General features: G+C 34.8%; 1 long non-coding RNA gene across 1 annotated transcript; it reads right to left on the reverse strand.

Moving 5' to 3' along the window:
- Positions 1-4,350: 4,350 nt before the first annotated feature.
- Positions 4,351-17,926, reverse strand: LOC140149746 (uncharacterized). Its single transcript, XR_011858720.1, has 3 exons — positions 17,570-17,926; positions 5,556-5,742; positions 4,351-4,481 (listed from the first exon to the last, which is right to left on the reverse strand). It is a non-coding gene; the product is annotated as an uncharacterized lncRNA (long non-coding RNA).
- Between the last annotated feature and the right edge of the window lie 5,667 nt (positions 17,927-23,593).

Genomic DNA, 23,593 nt, shown 5'->3' on the forward strand with positions numbered 1-23,593 from the left:
CCCTAAAGAGGACAAATGTGACACCTTTGACCTCGTAAATCATAAGACATAAAAAAGTGCATAGCTACCAGTACATAGATTATCCTGCTTTAGAAGTTGAGTACGCTGGTAATCACTAGAAGAAGTTTTGGATGAGAAAACGGACATTTTGGTGAGAAACGGCCAAAATGGAAAGAACTTAAATTTTCTCATTTTTTTGGATGAGAAAATAATGATGTTTGTTTTGAGCTCACTTGGGATTACCTATTTTCACTGGTTTTAAATTTAAATTCTTTCCATTTTGCCCGTTTCTCAACAAAATGTCCGTTTTCTCGTTCAGAACTTCCTCTAGTGTAAGTATCCCTGCTCGAAGCCCGGATATAAATCCGATCAAAAACATTTTTCATCTGGCGAACAAAAATGAGGTAAGGATGCTATAGCCAAGCGTATAGAAAAGGAAAGTTTTTAACATTTTCAGGAACGAGTTATGCAAACTCTGTACGAAATTCCGAGTGCAACGATTGACAAAAACATAGCACCAATGGACAATCGTCTACGTATGATGTACAAAATGGGGGTATCCGCCTGAAATACTAAGAAGACACAGTAAACTGTACAATAGTGACATTTAGTATTTTAGTTTAAAAAACAGTTTGACAACAGTTAGTCTGCAATGTTATTTGAAAAAAATGCCATGAAATAATTATAACAATTAACTAATAGGTTTAAAAATAATAGGTGCAGGGACTCGAACCCGTAACGTCAAATCGTAGAAAACAATTGTAACCTGCGCTCTAACCAATTGAGCTATTGATTTTCTTTTGGTTTTGATCATTGACAGGTGTCATATTTATCATGTTGTGTAAATTGACCATATTGCGTTAAAAAAATGAGATTTCTGAAATGATCATATCGGTAATCCATATTGTTGTGCAAATATTTTGTCTATTTGTAAAGCATAAAGGTATAAATTCACGATATGCCATCCTAATCTTAGAATAAAAGTGATTGACTATGATCAACTTTTATAGTAAGGGTTTACCGCTGGGATGCATTCATTTGTGTTTTGTATATCGTGGTTTACCGTCACATCCTGAAGTACAAAGTCCATACAATATATATAAATTTCATGATTAGTCTTACTTTTGGAACGAGACTCAAAGAAGGACTTGCTTGAGTGACTGTGAAGGAATTCTTTAATGATGCGTTAACTCGCATACGGATTTTTTTTAATGATAATGTTCAATTCAACATGGTCTGTTTTATTGTTAATACACCATTGCGAATGATCCCGCATCTCATTCGAATTAATATATCATGATTGATGAAGAAAATTATTTATTAATAAATGAATAAATAAGTAAATAAATAAATAGATAAATGAAAGAAAGAAAGAAAGAAAGAAAGAAAGAAAGAAAGAAAGAAAGAAAGAAAGAAAAAGAAAGAAAGAAAGAAAGAAAGAAAGAAAAAGAAAGAAAGAAAGAAAGAAAGAAATGTGCATATTTTACGTAGGCCCAGGCCTACGTATAATATGTACGATGATGATGATGATGATGATGATGATGATGATGATGATGATGATAATGCTATGGGCTCACTTTGCCCCAAGTGAACGTGCAGGTAAATGGTTTGCTATCTACTGAAGATAAACACTGCCTCTGTAGTAATTTAGTTCAAGTGGCTAAATTAGTGATTAATTTAGCACAAATTTCGGTAATGAATATCGTATTTTTATTATATTGCCGACAATTTAATATATATTTCCGATGAACAAATATGTTGTTTTGAACATTTAATATCAAACGTGCTGTGTTATCATAATTAAAAATAATCCTTCTAAATTGATAGGCAAAACACACTTCAAAGTGGAAACATAATTTGAAATACCCCCCCATTCCCCCAATCAATGTTGGTAAATGTTTTTTGGTCTTGGATCCTAGAGACATCCGACATTGTTGTACACCAAACGCCGCATTTTCTAAATGTGCTATAAATGTTTGCTCCACCAACATTTGGTGACAAGTCTATACCTTTTCCTAATAGCCCAATCCTCCCCCGTCCCCACCAATCAATGTTGAAGGGTCTCACGGACCTGTTGACAACATGACTTGATCCAACATTATTTAGTGTCTCTAGGGGTGCATAACCAAATTAACAACTGGCAACATTGACCGGGGGAGGGGGCGAATTTGAAGTACCCGTATCAAAGTGTACCAACAATATAATACAATCTATATTATTACCTTTTTAATACCAGTAAAAAACTCACTAGAACGGAATCATATTATCACCCATTATTTATTGCATTTCCATTCATCAGCGTTATCTCTTAGATTTCAGATGTTAATGTCTAGATATGCTCAACATAAAAAAAAACAATTATTATAGCTTCCAAAGTGCTAGAAAAGCACACTCTTTGACCATTTCTATTCACATCGTATCTCTTGCAACCTGAAGGAACGAAATTTGTTTCCGTTTTGAATTTCAACAGCTTTATCTTTAAATCTTTATATATGCTTAATAACTTTAAAAAAAAAACGAAACAAAAAATCGAAGACATTACAGTCTTCCAACATTGAAAAATGGGGGTGGGGAACGGGAGAGTGTAAGCTGAATGTACATTCGCAACTAGTATGCAACATTGAATAATGGGAGCGGGGATGGTCATTGAACATATTGAACTGGTGAAGTGTCCCATCAAATTTGCACTTGTTTGTAGCTAATAGCACATCAGGATGACGGTTGAAACTTGCATTTTGCGCCCAAAATTGGTATTTGTGTAGTAGGTCAAAGCTTAGCTACATTGTGCGCCATACTTCGAAAAGGCTAATACCATCATCTTTGCAACATGAATTAATAATCCTTCGTGTATGAAAAAGACAGATAATTATGCTGTTTTATTATTGACATCATTTTGGCTGATTGGTGTCAATTTATTTATCTTTATACTCTTTTGTTTGGTCTGTGTGCAGACATCTCAAAATCATTAGACATGCAAATTAGAACGCGTGTATTTTATAACCAGTTGGGTATAAAACGATCAGCCAAAATGACAGCAAAATTACCGAATATGGTGCAACTTGCTAGACTTCAGTCCAGTTCTCGTTTACGGAGTTTAGGGTTAGGATTTAGGGTTGGGGTAGGGCAGTCTTGTAATAAGACTAGTACAGTTGCACCCTATTCGGCAATCGCTAATTGCCATCAAATAGCTATTTATTATAATAAATTGTGAGAAAAGGCAAGTATTTAAAGCATACTACAATACTAAAATGGTGATACAATATAACGGATCCTACCCTTGACAATTCAGGTTTTCAGCAGAATTTACAGCTAACTCCGGAATAACTTGACAGGCTTTGTCACACAGGTCAGAAGGTGATCGCATCAATACGATTACTTTGATTCCGAGCTGAAATGTTGATGAAAAGATTGGAGTAGCTAGACTCTAGTAATTGTCTGTGATTCATACTACGCAGTATATATACTGCGCGGTAGCGACGACAAAGATAACGGCAACGACAACGACAATGATGACGATTAGTATAACGATGACAAGAACGACGACACTAAGTCGATGATGATGAATGATGATGATACGATAAGACTGAAGATAATGACGATGACGATAATAAATTGTTAATGCTCGTCATGCGTGTATCTGTATGTTGCTTCATTAGTACTTTACGAGGGTTGCCAGGTTCCTTATTTTTTGTTAGCATGGTTAGTGCAAAGGATCATTTTCTTAGTAATTTAGGGATACAATTATATTTTTACACGCATAAAGATAATAATACAAACCTTTTGTATTATTTTTGGCTGAACGCTCAACGGAAAGTCCATCCTCATGTGAACCTATAATGATGAAAAAAAACCAGATGCCAACTTTTGTCAAATTTTACCCCGCTTGAAAGACGCCTTGCCCCCTCCCCCCCCTAAAAAAATCCTGGCCATGTCAGAGCAAACACCTTAAAATTGGCAAAAATGGGCAGGGAAAAATATGAGCATCTTTGGTGTAAGACATGTTAAGTTGGTCTGCAAGTTTTAAAGGGAAGTCCACTTTGGCAAAATGTCTTCTTTTTATTTCTTACAAAGGGGCGGCACATGCGAGTTGGATGAAAGGCAATTGCACACAATATAAGCCTGATAATATAAATTTAAGCTGTTGCTTTTTCCATGCATAAAGTCGTTTTAGGTTTAGCAAAATAAGCACAACCACCGCCACACCCTCACCTTTCTGATCCCACACAGATTAATATGCGTATGTCCTCACATTACCCCCCCCACCACCACCACCACCACCACCACCCCATACATCCACACCAAACACACAACCAGAAAACCAATAACGGATTAAATATGTTAAATACGCCTACCGTGATGACACCGATTTGAAATGAGGCCAGGTATGCCAATAGCCACTCATAATGGTTGCCACCCCAGATTCCTAGAGTGTCGCCCTTCTTCAAACCCAACTTCAGCAAACCTCGGGCAAACTGCTGGCTCTGCATGTAATGAAATACATTTTGTATTTTTTACAGGATCAGTCACCCACGTTTGCACAGTATTTTTGTGGGACCTGAGAGCACATCAGACACACCAAATTGCATTCTGAATACGAGGAATGCCTTTCTGATATCAAATAATTTAGATTTTTTTTATAATATAAAATACAAAAAGACAGGACTGTTAAATATCAAAAATATCAAGATTTTATATTTGCCATAAATCTTGTACATGTATTATATTGCAAATTATTTATTATCATAACTGTCATAATAGGCCTATTGTGAAGTACCAAATAGTTCAGGTATTAGTTCTACATGCTCAATATGTTAAGAATATTGGCTAAACACTATGGACCACAATAGTCTCATCCCAATGGCATAGTTCAATAACCGCAATAAAACAATTATAGTACAAAATTTGACCTCTTGTTGCAGAGTATGAGTTTTTGTACCCAAATTTTCAAAGTCCAGCTAACAAATGTGTAAATGTATTGGGGTTAAAGAACTGTGCCCTGATAGATGAGCATGTTGTGGGTCCTAGTGAAAGTAATCTCTATTCTGGCAAGTAAGGGTACACATTTCTTGTTCGCGATTTGTATATGTGTGTTACGTGTTTAGAGGTCAAAATCAAGATGCGCTAAATATGTGGAATGGATAAATGGAAAATTGATCATTTCGGTATATCCCGAAATCCTTTGCCAATGAAGTTTGAAACTACTGCACCAACGCCAGTGCGCATTCTCGACGCTACTGTGCATGTTGATAGTCATGCCTATTCGCCAGCGAAGTGTTACGTGTAATCCGATTATCACTATGTCAACTGGATCACGCTTTTGAGTTCTCCACCACGATCGAAATGATCACAACACAAAGTCTATGGCATGTAGTACCAATGTCAAAAGGTGTGTGATCCAGTTATTTCAGACAATGGTAGCGATCCAATGCTCTTCAAATAATTTTTTACCAAACCTCGGATATCATTTGGAATATAACGGGGTAATTTTTGGATACGGTACGCGAGTTACAGTGTCAAATCTCAGCTTATAACTACATGACTGGGGTTATATTTACCTCATCTTGCATTTGCTTATATGTTTTCCTTTCCTTGTCAGCGTAGAATACATACATCTCTTTATCTGGGTTATTGTTGGCTCTTTCATTAAATAACTGGCCAGTGGTTTTGCCCGAACAGGGGCGCTTATGCGGAACATGGAGATAACTCGATGTTAGCTTCTGCGAAGTTTGAGCCATGTTGCTTCTGGATAAAAAGTAATTCATTCAATCAATCAATAATCAATCAACAATTAATTAATAAATCAATCAATCAATCAACCAATCAATCAACCAGTCAATCAAAAAATCAATCAATCAATCAATTTGTCATTAAATTGACCATTCGTTCGAGTTACACGTTTTCAGTTCAATGGTTCAATGTACGATGTACCCAATGTGGTGTAAGATATCAGCAAACACTTGAAAAAGAGCTTATATCGTTAAGACACTAAACAATAATTTGGTAAATTGATATAATTATGTATTAATGCAATTAATTATTATGTACAGTTTGACACCTCTTTGGTTTCACTGTGACCTCTACAAGCAAAGAATTAGAATGGGCGAAGGTCGAATTTTAAAAATGATAAACTAGCCAATAAACAGGAAAAAAGAGAGCAGATTCCAACAAGCGAAATAAAAACATAACAAAAATATTACAGCAACATAAATTGAAGCAGTATGTTATCGTTTCAATCTTCATTTATTTTTATCAATATCAGTTTTATTTTTTTGTTTTGTTTACTACACTTTTGTGCTAGAAACCACACCACAAACAGCAACCATCACCAACAACTACCTGGATTGAGCGGGCATAGAGAGTCTAAATTGGCTTTCAAGGAGTCGAGATCTCAATCTTTTCGAGGATACACCGCACGATTTAGGGAGAGGAAAAAGTGCTGTGTTTTGAAACAATTATATTAAACATAAGAATCAAAAATGTATGTTGTATTGCCAAACAAAGTTCCAAAACGGAGCACTATAACAGATAACATAAGAATTAGAAATTTCATGCTGTATTTTCAAACAAAGCACCAAAACGGAGCACTATAATAGATAACATAAGAATTAAAAATTCCATGCCGTATTTGCAAACAAAGCACCAAAACGGAGCACTATAATAGGAAACATAAGAATTAGAAATTTCATGCTGTATTTCCAAACAAAGCACCAAAACGGAGCACTATAATAGAAAACATAAAAATTAAAAATTCCATGCCGTATTTGCAAACAAAGCACCAAAACGGAGCACTATAATAGGAAACATACGAATTAGAAATTTCATGCTGTATTTCCAAACAAAGCACCAAAACGGAGCACTATAATAGATAACATAAGAATTAAAAATTCCATGCCGTATTTGCAAACAAAGCACCAAAACGGAGCACTATAATAGGAAACATAAGAATTAGAAATTTCATGCTGTATTTCCAAACAAAGCACCAAAACGGAGCAATATAATAGATAACATAAGAATTTAAAAAATCCCATGCCGTATTTGCAAACAAAGCACCAAAACGGAGCACTATAATAGGAAACATAAGAATTAGAAATTTCATGCTGTATTTCCAAACAAAGCACCAAAACGGAGCAATATAATAGATAACATAAGAATTAAAAATTCCATGCCGTATTTGCAAACAAAGCACCAAAACGGAGCACTATAATAGGAAACATAAGAATTAGAAATTTCATGCTGTATTTCCAAACAAAGCACCAAAACGGAGCAATATAATAGATAACACAAGAATTTAAAAAAATCCCATGCCGTATTTGTAAACAAAGCACCAAAACGGAGCACTATAATAGGAAACATAAGAATTAGAAATTTCATGCTGTATTTTCAAACAAAGCACCAAAACGGAGCACTATAATAGATAACATAAAATTAAAAATTCCATGCCGTATTTGCAAACAAAGCACCAAAACGGAGCACTATAATAGGAAACATAAGAATTAGAAATTTCATGCTGTATTTCCAAACAAAGCACCAAAACGGAGCAATATAATAGATAACATAAGAATTAAAAAAATCCCGTGCCGTATTGGCAAACAAAACACCAAAAGGGAACAATATAATAGGAAACATAAGAATTAAAAATTTCATGCTGTATTTCCAAACAAAGCACCAAAACGGAGCACTATAATAGATAACATAAGAATTAAAAATTCCATGCCGTATTTGCAAACAAAGCACCAAAACGGAGCACTATAATAGGAAACATACGAATTAGAAATTTCATGCTGTATTTCCAAACAAAGCACCAAAACGGAGCACTATAATAGATAACATAAAAAATAAAAATTCCATGCCGTATTTGCAAACAAAGCACCAAAACGGAGCACTATAATAGGAAACATAAGAATTAGAAATTTCATGCTGTATTTCCAAACAAAGCACCAAAACGGAGCAATATAATAGATAACATAAGAATTTTAAAAAATCCCATGCCGTATTTGCAAACAAAGCACCAAAACGGAGCACTATAATAGGAAACATAAGAATTAGAAATTTCATGCTGTATTTCCAAACAAAGCACCAAAACGGAGCAATATAATAGATAACACAAGAATTTAAAAAAATCCCATGCCGTATTTGTAAACAAAGCACCAAAACGGAGCACTATAATAGGAAACATAAGAATTAGAAATTTCATGCTGTATTTTCAAACAAAGCACCAAAACGGAGCACTATAATAGATAACATAAAATTAAAAATTCCATGCCGTATTTGCAAACAAAGCACCAAAACGGAGCACTATAATAGGAAACATAAGAATTAGAAATTTCATGCTGTATTTCCAAACAAAGCACCAAAACGGAGCAATATAATAGATAACATAATAATTAAAAAAATCCCGTGCCGTATTGGCAAACAAAGCACCAAAACGGAGCACTATAATAGGAAACATAAAAATTAGAAATTTCATGCTGTATTTCCAAACAAAGCACCAAAACGGAGCAATATAATAGATAACATAAGAATTAAAAAAATCCCGTGCCGTATTTGCAACCAAAGCACCAAAACGGAGCACTATAATAGGAAACATAAGAATTAGAAATTTCATGCTGTATTTTCAAACAAAGCACCAAAACGGAGCACTATAATAGATAACATAAGAATTAAAAATTCCATGCCGTATTTGCAAACAAAGCACCAAAACGGAGCACTATAATAGGAAACATAAGAATTAGAAATTTCATGCTGTATTTCCAAACAAAGCACCAAAACGGAGCAATATAATAGATAACATAATAATTAAAAAATCCCGTGCCGTATTGGCAAACAAAGCACCAAAACGGACCACTATAATAGGAAACATAAGAATTAGAAATTTCATGCTGTATTTCCAAACAAAGCACCAAAACGGAGCACTATAATAGATAACATAAAATTAAAAATTCCATGCCGTATTTGCAAACAAAGCACCAAAACGGAGCACTATAATAGGAAACATAAGAATTAGAAATTTCATGCTGTATTTCCAAACAAAGCACCAAAACGGAGCAATATAATAGATAACACAAGAATTTAAAAAATCCCATGCCGTATTTGTAAACAAAGCACCAAAACGGAGCACTATAATAGGAAACACAAGAATTAGAAATGTCATGCAGTATTTTCAAACAAAGCACCAAAACGGAGCACTATAATAGATAACATAAGAATTAAAAATTCCATGCCGTATTTGCAAACAAAGCACCAAAACGGAGCACTATAATAGGAAACATAAAATTAGAAATTTCATGCTGTATTTCCAAACAAAGCACCAAAACGGAGCAATATAATAGATAACATAAGAATTAAAAAAATCCCGTGCCGTATTGGCAAACAAAGCACCAAAACGGAGCACTATAATAGGAAACATAAGAATTAAAAATTTCATGCTGTATTTCCAAACAAAGCACCAAAACGGAGCACTATAATAGATAACATAAGAATTAAAAATTCCATGCCGTATTTGCAAACAAAGCACCAAAACGGAGCACTATAATAGGAAACATACGAATTAGAAATTTCATGCTGTATTTCCAAACAAAGCACCAAAACGGAGCACTATAATAGATAACATAAGAATTAAAAATTCCATGCCGTATTTGCAAACAAAGCACCAAAACGGAGCACTATAATAGGAAACATAAGAATTAGAAATTTCATGCTGTATTTCCAAACAAAGCACCAAAACGGAGCAATATAATAGATAACATAAGAATTTAAAAAATCCCATGCCGTATTTGCAAACAAAGCACCAAAACGGAGCACTATAATAGGAAACATAAGAATTAGAAATTTCATGCTGTATTTCCAAACAAAGCACCAAAACGGAGCAATATAATAGATAACACAAGAATTTAAAAAATCCCATGCCGTATTTGTAAACAAAGCACCAAAACGGAGCACTATAATAGGAAACATAAGAATTAGAAACTTCATGCTGTATTTTCAAACAAAGCACCAAAACGGAGCACTATAATAGATAACATAAGAATTAAAAATTCCATGCCGTATTTGCAAACAAAGCACCAAAACGGAGCACTATAATAGGAAACATAAGAATTAGAAATTTCATGCTGTATTTCCAAACAAAGCACCAAAACGGAGCAATATAATAGATAACATAATAATTTAAAAAATCCCGTGCCGTATTGGCAAACAAAGCACCAAAACGGAGCACTATAATAGGAAACATAAAATTAGAAATTTCATGCTGTATTTCCAAACAAAGCACCAAAACGGAGCAATATAATAGATAACATAAGAATTAAAAAAATCCCGTGCCGTATTTGCAACCAAAGCACCAGAACGGAGCACTATAATAGGAAACATAAGAATTAGAAATTTCATCCTGTATTTCCAAACAAAGCACCAAAACGGAGCACTATAATAGATAACATAAGAATTCAAAATTCCATGTCGTATTTGCAAACAAAGCACCGAAATGGAGCACTATAATAGGAAACATAAGAATTTGACATTTCATGCTGTATTTCCAAACAAAGCACCAAAACGGAAATAATAACAATACAAACATGAAAATCTTGTTTTAAAAAAATCCCGTGCCGTATTGGCAAACAAAGCACCAAAACGGAGCACTATAATAGGAAACATAAAAATTAGAAATTTCATGCTGTATTTCCAAACAAAGCACCAAAACGGAGCAATATAATAGATAACATAAAATTAAAAAATCCCGTGCCGTATTTGCAACCAAAGCACCAGAACGGAGCACTATAATAGGAAACATAAGAATTAGAAATTTCATCCTGTATTTCCAAACAAAGCACCAAAACGGAGCACTATAATAGATAACATAAGAATTCAAAATTCCATGTCGTATTTGCAAACAAAGCACCGAAATGGAGCACTATAATAGGAAACATAAGAATTTGACATTTCATGCTGTATTTCCAAACAAAGCACCAAAACGGAAATAATAACAATACAAACATGAAAATCTTGTTTTATAATTGTGTTAGACATGTTAGAAGAATAAGTCTTGACTCTTGTGTGATGGTATTATTTATTTTGAAAAATATCTGTATAGTGATACAGCCCTTATTCTTTGAGCTGGACTTGGGCTATTAAGATGGGCCATCGATAGGACTTAGGGCTGATAGAAGATATGTTAAAAGGACCCCGAACTGCTCCTTGTCCATTGGCCCCCCGAAGCTCTTGCTACGCCCCTGATAAAAATCCTTTATGCGGTACAAGTATTTTACATGTTCAGTCGTGTATCAGGGTCATTTGTATGAGGGGGCGCAGACAAAATCCGTGATCATTATTTTGGTCATGTGTTTCTCTGATAATTGCGCGGAAAATAAAGGTAACATTATGTGTTTACCGGGCCAATTGTTAACTTTATACTCTGCGGTGGTGCAGTGGTTTACATTTTTGGAGGTTATTTTACGGGGTTAAATTTTCTTGGGGGGTGAGTTAACCCAACTCATTTAAAGAGGATCAACCACGCAACCCCCTGCAAAGACCACATATAGGCCTACTAATTCCGAAATGACCATTTCTCATAAGTCTCTTTTGCGGCCACTTGTATATTAATGGCAACTATGCCCCCTTTTTAAATACATATGTGTATTTTTAGAAAATGTTACAAATTTCTACAAATTTCACCTAAACGGAGAGCAGTTATTTTTGAAATGATATTTTGTGACAATGTCCCAAAATTGATTTATGTTTGGCAAAAATATTATAGTTTTGCGGGCATAATACCATGTGCAATTACTTTTCTGTCCAGCCCTCTGTGATGCATTAACCGTTTGCTGTGCAAAAGGGGTACGATTGGTGTGTGCAGCATTTTGTGACATTATGTAATTGAATATATGAATACAAAAGCCATCCAAGTCCATACTTTGGCCAAATTGAGTTGAGCATGGGAAAGTGTTGCTATACATAGGCCTGTATGTATGAAAGAACAACTCAAATTCATCCTCTGTGTCTATTGAGCATGTGAAAAATAGCATGTATGAAAGGATCAGCCCAAGTCCATCATTTGAGTCTTGTAACACACTGATTGAAATCCAGTATGTATAAAAGTCCACTTGAAACACATTCACTGCTGGAGAGTGACTTTTGAAAAAAAATGGGGTTAATCAAGGAAAGTGTGTGGTTTATATTACATGGCAGAATGCTTATGAACATTATACATAACTGTGTGCTTTATTTTGTATTATCTTACTAGTGGTAATCTCATTCCAACATTATTGTCTTTGTATATGATTCAAAAAAACCACCCAGAAGTCCAGAATTTAAAATGAACCCCACGAAGTCCCTGAAATGCTAATCGTCATACCTAATACAGTCTAACTCACCCATTTGCACGTACAACTTACCATATTGACCAGGTAAATCTAACTGAAGGCATTAAAATGATACAGTTTTTTTCTCAAAATCACTTCCCATGGACTTGGGTGGGTTTTGGATTCATGTATTCAATTTCCTGAACTTACATAAACCAAGTGAGTTGGCAATGCAATAACAGCATGTACATGTATGTTAAGCATATAATTTCCCAGGATTCGGGAAATATACTTAAAAAATAAAATCCCCATCCCGGACAGCATAGATCTGCCGTTATCGGGTAAGAATAACGTATTTATGTGCTGGTATCCAATTATGTACAGGGAATATGTATTTGGCACACAACTTCCATATTGTTAATTCTTGAATCGTAGGAAGATCCTGAATACGATAATTTAAATAAAAAAGTGTGTGTGTTTAGAGATATAAGATATTGAGTTTTAAAACATGTGTCCCCATACATGAAATTCTTTGTAGATTCAAATTATTACTTAGTGTACTAGAATGCAATTGTCACAAGTATAAGGCATAAAAATAGGAGTAGGTTAAACAGCCTTAAGTTTAAAAAGGGTGATATTTCAAATTTCTTAGGGAACCAGCTTATTTGATGCGGCATGATCTCCTGAGCAATTTGACACCTTTTTCATCCGAATCGGCCAAAAAATGAGAAGGTGCCGGCCAAAACAAGTATTTGGACAGAGGGGTCTGTTAGGGGTCTGAAAATCAATATTTTCATCAATAATCATTATTTTATGCCTAATTCTGTTAAATTTGGTGTTGTTTTGCAGGTAATTGATGTCTAGAATTCCATTTTTGAAAGTTGCATAAAAATTGGAATTGTCGTTTTTCTTAAAATGGCCGTTTTACGTCCAAATAAGGATGTGAGGGCGCTTTGCATAAAACATGCGCACGTTCTTTTCACATGAAATTTTATTGATGTCAGTATGAAGATAATCACATGTGGTACATCCTCAAGAAATTTGGGCATTATATATCTTTTCGTTTGACCGTGGCCCCATTTTTTGTATTCTCAGGCAGCCTTCCATTGAAACGTACACAGTTTAAAGTGCATTGACCCCTGCACAGTTGAATAGCAGCGTTCTATGAAATATTCAAATGTCTGCCAAAATCAAACGGTACATGTACAATGTATATCGCACAAATTTCTTGAGCAGGTACTACCTATGATTAGAGAAGGTGGTTTTGAATACATAATCCTCTATAATCCTCTAGACGTTAAAGTTAAAGTTAAAGTAACTTCATTTCGCAAGGTCTCTATTATCTTCATACATACGCCATTCAAATTTTGGTTTTAAAGATCGTTTGCAAGTTAAATGCGAAGCGCCCTCATATCTTTATTTGGACGTAAAATGGCCATTTTAAGAAAACGACAACTCCAATTTTTATGCAACTTTCAAAAATGGAATTCTAAACATCAATTACATACAAATTAATACCAACTTTAACAGAATCAGGCATATAATAATGATTGTTGATGAAAATATTGATTTTCAAACCCCCCTGTCCAAATACTTGTTTTGGCCGGCACCTTCTCTTTTTGGCCGATTTGGATGAAAAGATGTCAAAATGCTCAGGAGATCATACTGCATCAACTAAGCTGTTTCCTAAGAAATTTGAAGCATCATCATTCTTTAACCCACCACTAATAAAAGAAATTAAATAACTTTGATTCTATTGTGAAATCTAATTATGGTAGGTCTGCTATACTTCTGCTATCCTGATGGTATCCAAAATAGTACATTCAGTAATCATTATGTGACACGTCAGAGTGAATGAAAATTGATTGATAAATATTAATTATTTAATTAATTAATTAATTAATTAATGTATTTAAAGGGACATTTCGTGATCCACAGCATCATCCCCCCACTTTTCTCAAAAAAAGTTGAGATTTTTATATCACTGGAAACCTCTGACTGAATAATGTTTATGTACCAAAAAATTCTTGCAGATTAATTCGTTTAGCAAAGATATCGTGAAATTTGAATTTCGTTCTGGTGTACCAGAAAGAAATTACAACACATTTGTCTATGGCCCAGCAAACACAAAAACGTTTTTAAAACGTTTTAAATAAGTTATATTTTGGGTTTTGGTATAGGTAAAAACGTTATAATAACATTAAAATGTCGGGTTATATAAAGGTCATGAAATCTTTTTATAACGTTTTGTATGAAAACACATTACAAGAATATTTTTTAAATGTTTTCGAAATGTCATTGTAAACTATTTTTGCAAACATTTTTGATCAAATATTTTGTCAACACTTCAATAACATTATGTTAAAATATTTGCACCCAGGAAACAAAGAAATGTTCTTAAAATGTTTTTTACAAAACGTTTTAATAACATTTAAATGTCGGGTTATATAAAGGTCGTGAAAACATTTTAAAAACGTTATTGTAAATATTTTGTGCAAACATTTTTTGCAAAATATTTTTTCAACCCCAAAATAACATTCTGTTTAGAATGATTTGTACCAAGTTTTCACAAATGTTTTTGGAATGTTATTAAAACGTATTTATACCCTTTATATAACCCGACATTTAAATGTTTTATGTAAAATATTTGTGTTTGCTGTGCAGTAAATTACCAACAAATGTTTTTTAATGTTATGAAAACGTTTTATACCATTAATGTACCCTTTATACAACTCGACATTTAAACATTTTCTGACAACCTTTTATAACCTTTTGCGAATGATGTCGAAAACGTTTTGTGTTTGCTGGGGGGGGCAGTGTAATACACATAATCGTGCATAACTCGCAAACGCAAAATCGGAATCAACTGCAATTTTGGGAAAAAAGCTTTTTTTGTGGATATCTACTGAAAAATGTCATAAAAATAGCATGCTAGGATCACGAAATACTCCTTTAATGACTTAATTATTTAATTTATTTATTTATTTATTTATCTATTTATTTACCAGGATGATCAAAGATTTTTATAGTTCCAGGGTTAAAACCACATAAACGGTCTACATACGAGTAAAAGGGTTGCGGCGAGGTGCTCCACATTAGAATACGCTCTATATAGCGAAATATCTTATTATTTACTTCCAAAATCGCAGCAATATCAACGACTTTCTCCTCTATCTTTGAATCGCTTTGCTTACTTGCCAACTTACTCCTCAAAATATGACAACCACAGTGTATGCATGACAACAATGTTGCCCAGAAAATAACAATAGTTTTAACGGCGTATTAGCCTTAGTAATTTAGTAACTAATGCAGTGGCCAGGAATTTTTTTCGGAGTGGGCATTGGGGAGAAAAGTGAATTTCAAGGGGGGGGGGGCAAATCGACCAATTTTGCGCAAAAAAACCCCGTAATTTTGGGGTTTTTTAATCAAAAGTGTGGAGGGGGAAACTGGGGAAGAAAATTATTGGGGATGCTCCCTTATATTGTTTTTTCATGTTCCTCGTATCATGCTTGACAAGATAATGTCTTGCTTTTCATTTATTTCGCCGATTGTGTTTTTCTTTATTTTATTGTGAATTAAATGATTAATTAATTAATTTTGTAGTGGGGGTATGCGCCATTATATTTTTTCATGTTACTCGTATCATGCTTGACAAGATAAGGTCTTGCTTTTTATTTATTTCACCCCTTGTGTTTTTCTTTCTTTATTTTTTTAATTAAATGATTAATTAATTAATTAATTTTGTAGTGGGGTATGCTCCATTATATTTTTATCATGTTCCTCGTATCATGCTTGACAAGATAAGATCTTGCTTTTTATTCATTTCGCCCTTTGTGTTTTTTCTTTATTTGATTTTTTAATTATTAAAATGATGATTAATTAATTAATTTTGTAGTGGGGGTATGCTCCATTGTTGTTGTTTTTTATGTTCCTCATATCATGCTTGACAAGATAAGGTCTTGCTTTTTATTTATTGCGCCCCTTATTTTTTAATTTTTTTAATTAACTTATTAATTGATTTTGTGGTGGGGATATGCTTCCTTATATTTGTTTTCATGTTCCTCGTAATCGTATCATGCTTGACAAGATCAAGTTTTGCTTTAAAAAAATATTTCGGCCCTCATGTTATATTTTTGTTCATGTTCCTCGTATCATGCTTGACAAGATAAGGTCTTGCTTTTTATCTATTTCGGCCCTTGTGTTTTTCTTTATTTCATTTTTTAATTAAATGATTAATTAATCAATTTTAAATGATTTATTGATTAATTTTGTAGTGGAGTTATGCTCCATTATGGTGTTTTTTTCATGTTCCTCGTATCATGCTTGACAAGATAAGGTCTTGCCTTTTCATTTATTTCGGCCCTTATGTTGTTCTTTATTTTATTTTTAATTAAACAATTAAATAATTAATTTTGTAGTGGGGACATGCTCCCTTATATTTGTTTTCATGTTCCTCGTGTCATGCTTGACAAGATGAGGTCTTGCTTTTTATTTATTTGGCCTCTTATGTTTTTCTTTATTTTATTTTTAGTTCAATAATTAATTAATGTTGTAGTGGGGGTATGCTCCCTTATATTTTTTCCATATTCCTCGTATCATGCTTGACAAGATATGGTCTAGCTTTTATTTATTTCGCCCCTTATGTTTTTCTTTATTTTTATTTTTATTAAATAATTAATTAATTTTGTAGTGGGAGACATGCTCCCTTAAATTTGTTTTCATGTTCCCCGTATCATGCTTGACAAGATACGGTCTTGCTTTTTATTTATTTCGCACCTTATGTTTTTCAGAGAACATGACATGAGCAAAAATACAAATAATATATTGTCCTGATAGTGGTAGTACTGGTATACTTGGTGTAGTTGAAAAAGATGTGATCTCTGAACCTTCTCCTATAAACATTGTTGGCAACCAATGCTTGGTAACCATGGTAACACTTTCTAGTTAAAAGTTATCATCTTTATATCACAGAGTAGCAACTGTTTCCAATATATGTGGTTCAAGTGAAGTTCAAACTGTTTCATTTCTGCATAGGCCTACCTGAAAATGTTCCCCGACTTTCAGTGGTTTGAACTATTATTTTATTCACAAATTACCTAAAATTAAGAACATTATTACTTACCTCTAAATCAGTAACAAATAAAGTGCCCTATTCTTTAAGTCAAATGAAAAACAAAGGTTTTGGAGTTCTATGACCACGAGCATGAGCCGGACTAACTTAATGAGGCACGTAAACACACACTCATAATAAAACATACAAGGGTGATACATGTACATACCTCGCTATACTTGTAAATATGTAGGCCTGCTTCTTCTAGTTCAGTAGTACTACATCAGTACAATGTACTATGTAGGCCTAATAAGTAGAGCACTATCCAAATTTTGTAAATCTGAAACGTATTGAAGGCCTAATCCAAAATATGAAGTTCTGAAACGTATCGTAGCAGGTGAAAATATTTGGAATGGTGGAGGCACAGTCGAGTCCATGTCCAGGCATCGTACATCAACAACGTTACGCGGATGTAATGGTTCGAAGTGATGGTCGTCAGACGCTCGAACCGTTGAGGGCGACATTTGCTGTGTTTGAGTGCTTTGTTTGTAAACGGAGCAAATTTTCCTGTCCCTATATCGTGCAGCACATGTTTTCGAGAGCCCATGTGACAATCAGGACATCCTAAACAAGAAATGTCTTTAAAAAAGACAATGCCTCAAGAGATTCCAGCGGGCACCATTTGTTATTAGCTTATAAGAGATACTTGAAATGCTAGCTTTAAGTATAAGGAACTTATACGATGTCCTCATTCACAAACTGATACTATCTGTCCATCGTATAAGACTATTACCGTACGGCAGCGTATTGAAGGAATATTACACAACCAAGAATAAGCTCCGTCACTCGCTGTTTCGGATCCCTCACAGTCTCCCGATACATCAAAAGCGTTGCACGTATACTTACTTACGGCCGTCCTTTTTCACATAACGCAGACCAAGTAGGGCCAACTTGCCTACAAATGGTCAAATTTTGGCAAGAAATATCTCTGTGTAATCCTATGCAAGTCCCACATCACATCGATATCGGCGATCGTATTTGTTTACTGAAGTTAGGCTAGGCTGGTTACCGCCAGCGTCATGCACGTGACGTGACACAGCTAAAAATAATCGACCGGAAATCATTAAAACGTCAACAATTTCAAAATACGCAATGACAGTAAACTTAATGGCGAGCGGTCCGCGAATTTTGAGCCATACAAGTTTACGTGGTGAACTAGCTTTAAGCCATCTTGCAATGGTAATAATTCTGATGTATGTAATGCAGGAATGCTTGCATGCCGGGTGGTAATCCGAATAATCAGTCCCAAAGCAAAATATTCATTTACTGACATGATCGATGGACCCTGCATTTTTCAATACACTTATGCTGTATCATAGTGACGAAGGCTACACACAAGGAAACTAGGTTATAATCACGTATCATGTGCCCCGGATGCGTATAGATAATAGAGGGCCTCCTTCAACTCCCAACTTGTGACCACAGAAATAGCTTAATAACTGTGTAGGAAATACAAAAAAATATGGACACCAGAAACTTCACGTTGAAAGTCAAAAAGTGTCAATTGGTACACCTTGATACAGAAGTTATCATACAGTGATAGTAAGATACAATCTCTTTTCTGTAAAATTGATTGCTGTGCTGAAAAATGTTGCATATAATGAATACTTGCTTTTACTTGGTCATTGAAAAAATATATTTGTCCATAACTTTGCTAATGAGTGTGATGGTCTTATTACATGAGCTTGGCGATTGAGGGCCGCATATACAAAAGTTAATGGGGGGGTATTCCGCTTTGCCCCGTGTTCCACTTTGCCCCGGTCTACCCTAAATATTCGTCTCAGGCTAAACTATTTAGGTGCCGTTCACCAAAAAATTCGACATTTTGGTAAGACGGGGGTGCAGGCCCTCTAAATATCCCTAAAATCCTTCACAGATACCTTATTTCAGATTAACTTCTTTAAAACAATAAAAACTTTACACATTCAAAGCTTTATATTCTTTTCAAAGTCCAGAATCAAGTAAGTCAAACATTTTTTATAATCACTCTTCAAAGCAAACATTTTACTACAACCACGTATAAAGAATTCATGACCGTCACTGCCATTTTCTTTTCTAATGCATTATTCATTAGCCCGACATGCAGACACATTGAGCATTTTGTACCGTAAGAACTTCGTGGCAACATGGAAAACGTAGCCCAAACCTGAGCGCTATTAATATTAGAGTACTTGACAGAATGATTTGTCATGGCAATCCGGCTATTATTCCGCCCAATAGTCGTGTTTCAGGTTCCAATTCAAATACAGACTGCTTTCGGCAGAAAAAGGTCAGTAAAAGAAGATAAGGGAGGCACCACTTGAGTTCCAGAGGGCTGGTAGTTTTTTATTTGCACTAGGTAGGTATTCCCCAAGTGTTATTATTATTATTATTATTAATTTCATGCATTATTGGTACACAGTTAGGTGGGAAAGAATGTTTTTCGTTTTTGTGGGGGTTTTATTAGTGATAGTGGGGATAGTTTGGCCGGGAGGGGAGGTTTTATTTTTTGCTCATGTAGCGTGGAATTTTTTGAATTTTTTTTTGCCGCTGTTAGAATCGTTTCTTTTGTATAGGGCCAAGTATCCATTTCTAAAATTGGACCTTCGCCCATACCAATGCTGATAACTTTGCTTTTGCTGATAACTTCAGATAAGCCAATCAGATTACCAAGATTAATATATATGTTTAAGAATTGTAGTAGTCTCAGATACTACGGTATTAGATTAGATATTTTTCTAAACAATAAACCATGTGTATCGATGGAAATCCTGGTTCCTTGAATCAAGAAATTGGTTTGTTTTTTAAATAAAGACTCTTCCCCGAAGAATTAGTCTTCTCTTTTATTGGACAAAATAACGTGTCATGCGAGTTATTCCTGTAAATCACGCCGCACACCACATTGGTCACCGGATCTTATGTCTACTTCAATACAGCATGCTTTTGATTTTGACTAAAACCAATGCTGCTTAGAATTAATTGTATTTCAGTGCTTCCCAATATTATGGTTGCCAAAAAATATATATATATATATTGGTAGATTAAGGACCACTGCATCCAAATACCATGACTTTACTTTCAAACTGAGACTTTTTCATGATGAAAATTTCATGAACCATATGCGTATATACCGTGCGTTTGTATCAAAAAGGCAAATCGCAATATAATTTTTAGGCCCCACGACAGGGTGTTAATTCCGATTTCGGAGTCCGATATTGGAGTTATCAATATTATTGGGAACAATCCGTAGTTATCTAAATTAGTCGTAACAAACTGGAGTTATCAAAATTATTTGGAACAATCCGGAGTTCTCAAAATTGATCGGAACAATCCGGAGTTACCGGAATCAGTCGGAACAATCCGGAGTTATCGAAATTAGTCGGAACAATCCGGAGTTACCGGAATCAGTCGGAACAATCCGGAGTTATCAGAATTAGTCGGAACAATCCGGAGTTAACGGAATCAGTCGGAACAATCCGGAGTTATCAGAATTAGTCGGAACAATCCGGAGTTATCGGAATTAGTTGGATCAATCCGGAATTAGTTGGAATAATCCGGAGTTATCGGAACAATCCAGAGTTAATGGAATTAGTCGGAACAATGCGGAGTTATAGGAATTAGTTGGAACAATCCGGAGTTATCATAATTAGTCGGGACAAGATAGAGTTATCGGAATAGTTTGGAACAATTTGGATTGAATTATAGAAATTAGCCAGAACAATATGTAGTTAGAATTAGCCATAACAAAATTCAGATTGTTGGATTTAGAACAATGAAAATTAGAAGGTAGTCTTTCTCTATCCCATCAATGCATGGACATTCTCAACTCAATAACTCGCATCATTATTGTTTTGTACAATTGTGTTTGGTAGTGGCCTTCTCCTCTTTCTCCTTTTCCTTGCTATTTTTTCCCATTTCTTGCTTTGTTTATCAAAGCTATCTGGGCCAGAAGGTTGCGCATGCATCTTATTAGCCTACACTGGCTATCTAAACTTGTGCATCTTTTGTATGAGCTTGAAAGGGGGGGGGGCAGCATGTGTTCCTCACAGACCAACCTGGTTACAAACAAACAAACTAGGGGCTATTTAATATGTAGTGGCTACAAATGTAGGATCGAACCATAGCCATGACTCGTTTGTATAGTAGATAAGCCTTATACCGGGGCCTTATAGCTCTCCTTATTTTATGTTATTTGTTTCAACTTCCAAAATCAACACACAACAAGCATCAAGCAACATTTAGATGATCATCATGGGAATGCTATAGAGTTCTACTTAGTAATATATATAAAATATAAAACTATTAGGTCTATATATTGCAAATTATTTACATTTGAAATAAGCTCACAACATCTGTGGGACATCATATCAAGCTATAGGCTCAGTCCATGTCAAAACAGACTGAGTGTACACCCACCCTCTTGGATTATGCTCTCCTTTGGCTCAGGGGTACCTTTCATGGACCCCTAGGTGAGGTCTGAGAAAAAATTCAAATTCAATTTCGTTTCCGAATGGCGGGCCATCAAAGTTTGGCGACCTTGACCAAAATTGGGAATTTAAGGTGTCCAAATGACAAAGCGCTCTCTTTGAGAGGCATTTTCTTCTTAATTAAATCAGTTGTGACCCTCTTTTGAATGTGGTCACTCACTGGCTGTGTCTGAAATGCCTAATGCCAAAAAGATTGATTTCGGAATTTCGTTGGGATTTCAGAGGGGGTCAAAATCAGCACTTCATACTGTTCAATCAAATTATCTTTGATTTTGAAGGACCCATGATAATGCCACAGTGCACTTATAGGTCCTAATTATGTTCAGAATGGATTAACCATGTGCCAATGTCTATGAGCAATTCAAAAAAGAGAAATTTCTAGACCCCTACAGAATTTTAGGCCCCCTAAAGTGGTTCAGCCACAAATGGCGCTTAAAATCAGCAAATTTTGACACCTAATAACTTTAGGTGTACACCAGATATGAATTTCTAGTCTTTTGCATCTGAAAGAATGTAGTCTTATGTTACTAGGAACATAAGATTTGTTTTGTATTTTTGTGTTTTGATACTTTCAAAAAGGTCGTTGACCTATGAACATTTTTCGTCATAGCGCCCTCCTGAAAGGTCTGACACATAACAAACTATACATTCTTGGAATCCTCATGACCATACGAGTAATTTGATATATTACTTGACATAATTGGGAGCATTCTGAAAATTTGACCCCCATAACCTGTACTTTGCATGTGCATCGTGGCCAGGAAGTGCATTTTTGACCCCTTAAAAATCCATACAGAGGATTAGAAAGTAGTTTTTCTTATTACTTGACTCAAGAGCAACTTGAAATATCAGGATAAATAATACAAATGGCTATAAAGTGATCAAAAATATAAAAAAATATCATACTAAAATTGGCATTTTGTACCGTATCCTGTATGCATGGTATGCTAGGCAAAAATGACTATTTTTGAAAGCGTCAACTTAATACTAAAACACAAAAAATACAAAACAAATCTTATGTTCCTAGTAACATTAAACTACATTCTTTCAGATGCAAAAGACTAGAAATTCATATCTGGTGTACACCTAAAGTTATTAGGGGTCAAAATTTGCCGACTTTAAGTGCCATTTGTGGCTGAACCACTTTAGGGCTGGCCTAAAATTCTGTAGGGGTCTAGAAATTTCTCTTTTTTTTGAATTGCTCATAGACATTGGCATATGGTTAATCCATTCTGAACATAATTAGGACCTATAAGTGCACTGTGACATTATCATGGGTCCTTCAAAATCAAGATAATTTGATTGAACAGTACGAAGTGCTGATTTTGACCCCTCTGAAATCCCAACGAAATTCCGAAATCTATCTTTTTGGCATTAGGTATTTCAGACACAGCCAGTGAGTGACCACATTCAAAAGAGGATCACAACTGATTAAATTAAGAAGAAAGTGCCCCTCAAAGAGAGCACTTTGTCATTTGGACCCTTAAATTCACAATTTTGGTCGAGGTCGCCAAACTTTGATTGCCCGCCATTCGCAAACGAAATGGAATTTGAATTTTTTCTTTGTGACCTCACCTAGGGATCCATGAAAGGTACCCCTGAGCCAAAGGAGAGCAAAATCCAAGAGGGTGGGTGTACACTCAATCTGTTTCGACATGGACTGACCCTATATCAGGCACATACTATGTTTACCATGTATATACTAAACTACAGGTATAAGGATCTGT

This window comes from Amphiura filiformis, chromosome 4 (genome assembly GCF_039555335.1).
Source record: "Amphiura filiformis chromosome 4, Afil_fr2py, whole genome shotgun sequence".
NCBI classification, from domain to species: domain Eukaryota; kingdom Metazoa; phylum Echinodermata; class Ophiuroidea; order Amphilepidida; family Amphiuridae; genus Amphiura; species Amphiura filiformis.